At 42.0% G+C, this 3581-nt stretch overlaps 1 pseudogene; it reads left to right on the top strand.

Moving 5' to 3' along the window:
* The first annotated feature begins 743 nt into the window (after positions 1-743).
* LOC125136554 (putative olfactory receptor 2B8) lies at positions 744-1690 on the top strand (annotated as a pseudogene).
* Positions 1691-3581: the final 1891 nt, after the last annotated feature.

The following is a 3581-nucleotide window of genomic DNA, read 5'->3' as shown; positions in this document are numbered from 1 at the left end:
GCGGTGTAGTTCACACATGTGGCTCAGATCCGGAGTTGCTGTGGCTGTGGTGTAGGCCAGCAGGTGTAGTAGCTCTGATTCATCCCCTAGCCTGGGAACCTCCATATGCCGCGAGTGCGCCCCTAAAAAGGAAAAGAAGATATTATAATATATCATGATTTTATTATAGTGGACCATTATCATATCAGCGTTTACTTTGGATTAGTTAGCATTTTATTTTTGTCCTACTTCATTTTGGCGAATGCTTCAGTAAAAAAAATTTGCCCCCAGGTCATTTCAGATGAATATATCATAGTTGTGTATGTGTACATGAGCCCGAACCATGGCTTGTTTTATTGCTCTTCTGAGTAAGTGTGGGTCAGAGGGATGTATTCGATCATTGCACATTTAGATTGTTTCTCATATATTTATAGGCAATATTATTATGGATTTTTGGGGGTATAGATAGATTGCTTTTTGTCTACATCTCTTTCTTATTTTCAGGTTCCTCTCTCTGTTTTCTCATCACCATTTTCTCTAAATTGTACATATATTCTTAAATTACATCCTATTAGATCCAATCTGAAATTTATCTGTGATTATGCCTATGATTGAGGCAAACACAGGTTTATTATTTGATTTTTCTCATATTAAATAGCATTGACATCAATTTTGGTGATAATGTGGAAGTAAATTGGTATAAACTATGTCAACTCCAATATGGCAAATGCTTGCTCATGACAGAAACCATGTGCTAACACAGGATGGAACAGAGAAATGGAAGTTCTTTCACCGGATTTATCCTGCTGGGTTTCTCTGACAGGCCTCAACTGGAGCAGGTCCTCTTTGTGGTTCTTTTGACCTTCTACATCTCACTTTGCTAGCAAACACACTATCATTGCATTGTCCCAGGTGGACCCACATCTTCACACCCCTATGTACTTTTTCCTCTCCAACCTAAGCTTTGTGGACCTGTGCTATACTACCAGCATTGTCCCCCAGCTCCTGGTTAATCTCAGTGGATCAGACAAATCCATCTCCTTTGGTGGTTGTGTGGTTCAGCTGTACATCTCTTTGGGGTTGGGATGTGCAGAATGTATTCTCCTAGGAGTTATGGCACTTGACCGCTATGCAGCTGTTTGCAAGCCCCTTCACTACACAGTAATCATGCACCCCCGTCTCTGTGCCCTGATGGCTTCTGCTTCATGGATCACTGGTTTTTGCTGACTCCTTAATACATACAGTGCTCATCTTCCATTTACCACTCTGTGGGAGAAATGAATTAGACCACTTCTTTTGTGAGGTCCCTCCTTTGCTCAAGCTTGCCTGTATAGACACTACTACGAATGAGTCTGAGCTCTTCTTTGCCAGTGTCATCATTCTTTTCATACCTGTTACATTAATAATGTTCTCCTATGGTGGGATTGTGAGGGCCGTCTTAAGAATAAAGTCTTCTGCAGGGCAGAGAAAAGCATTTGGGGACCTGTGGATCCCACCTGATAGTGGTCTCCCTGTTCTATGGCTCAGCCCTCTATGCTTTATCTTCAGCCCAGCAACAAGGACTCCAAGGATCAGGGCAGTTCATATCTCTTTTCTACACCATCATTACCCCATGATCAATCCCCTCATATATACGCTGCGTAACAAGGAAGTGAAGGGAGCAATGAGGAGGGTGCTTTGCAAGGACAACTGCCTCCAGATGATGGGGTGAGGAAGATAATTTAATGAAAGGACTTTGATTGTCAGAGCTTTTTGGATGTATATGTGGCCCATATGTTATCCACAGTTTCCCTGGAGCCTCCGAAGGGAATTTCTTTACTTCAATTCTCTTTCAACAGTGAGTGTTCAAAATCTAAGTTCATGGCTTCATTCCAGCATCCAGAGGTGCTGATTCTGTGTTCCATAAACATCTGGTTTATATTATTATTTTGAGAACTACACAAGTTTTTCTCATTTGCACTCCTATATGGGAGCATTATTCCATTTCTACTTGCAAAAAGACATGTGAGTAAATAAACAGGAAGGCACAGCCAAAATAAGAATAAACCACGGAAACACTGTAAGGACTACTACTATTTTCTATCATTTGCTAGAAGGATATCATTTATTCTTGCATATTGTTTTTTCCTTTGGCCATGCCTTCATCATGTAGAAGTTCCTGGGCCAGGAATTAAACCGGCTCCACAGTGACAATGTGGGATCCTTAATCCACTGTGCCACAAGAAAACTTCCTATACCTGCATTTATTTATTTATTTTTTTGCCTTTTCTAGGGTTGCTCCCGCGGCACATGGAGATTCCCAGGCTAGGGAACCGGAGCTGTATGTAGCCGCCAGCCTACGCCAGAGCCATAGCAACGCGGGATCCGAGCCGGGTCTGCAACCTACACCACAGCTCACGGCAACGCTGGATCCTTAACCACTGAGCAAAGCCAGGGATCAAACCCTCAACCTCATGGTTCCTGGTCGGATTCGTTAACCACCGCGCCATGACGGGAACTCCATATACCTGCACTTTGATTGGAGCATAATTACAAAGTACATGGGTTGACTGTAGGAGAGATTTTTCACAGAAGTAGGTGGGGAAACTATGGGAAAAATAATTTTAATCTCAAAGAAAAGTCGTTGCATTAATCCTGATAAAGCCATTCAGTTATTAGGCACAACAGTGATATCACCAGTGTGGTAGCCATATCATGTGGCATCATTTCAGAGAAGGCTATGCATAGGAAGCACTGGGGAAAAGGTGTGCTGCCCTGCTGCCAGTGCCAATAGTAGCCCTCATCTGGTAATAACACCAGGGGGTGCTTGTGTATAAGTGTGTACATTGCAGGAAAAAAGCCTACTATGAGCTATGGAGATTGAGTAATTTAAATTAGTGAGTTACCTAATTCCTTTTTATAAGCTCTTTTGAGGATATCATCTTATCTGAGTACTAAATGGCCCATGCCCTGTTTCATAGTATACACGTTTCACCTACAGTGATGTAGCAAACGTTTCAAAGAGTAAGATATGTTTAGATTACTAGCTTCATACCATTTCATAAGCTCTTTAATTCAGGCATCACTTGGTCAGGGCCATTGTATTTATGTCTTGCAAAGAACCTGGCTATTGGGTTGAGGGAAACATAAAAGTGTGGGAAATGCCCCTGATTCCCAGGAAACCTATGTTGTGGAAAGTTAGACCATGGCGCTGAGAGAATAACTCAGTCTGTATGGTCAACCACTCTATGTTGAGACTGTGATTCCAATCTGACATCCGGTAGCACTCTAACCGTGGACCTTGGAAAACTAGGTGCTGCCTTTTAGTGATGGGTGATGTTCTTGGTCTTCAGTGCTGGTGTTTCTATTAAACTTCCTTATTCAGTTTAAATTTGCTTTAAGTAACCATCGTTTTTGTTTTGACATTTGATTTCCACCAGGAGCTCTTATTGTTTTCTAAGGCCAACCTCCTTTTTTTTGGCTGCATGTCATAGGAAAGCGATTTTCTATTTCTCTGTCGCACACCTCATAGTTATTTACCTCAAGGTGAGGGAAATGTAAAATCCTTCTCGCTGTTGCCATGGTGAAAAACCAGACAACCTCACAATCTAGAAAGTTCCCTT

The sequence above is a fragment of the Phacochoerus africanus genome, chromosome 9, assembly GCF_016906955.1.
Source record: "Phacochoerus africanus isolate WHEZ1 chromosome 9, ROS_Pafr_v1, whole genome shotgun sequence".
NCBI lineage: Eukaryota > Metazoa > Chordata > Mammalia > Artiodactyla > Suidae > Phacochoerus > Phacochoerus africanus.
The sequence above is the reverse complement of the archived record's forward strand: the minus strand, read 5'-3'. Positions and strand labels throughout refer to the sequence as shown.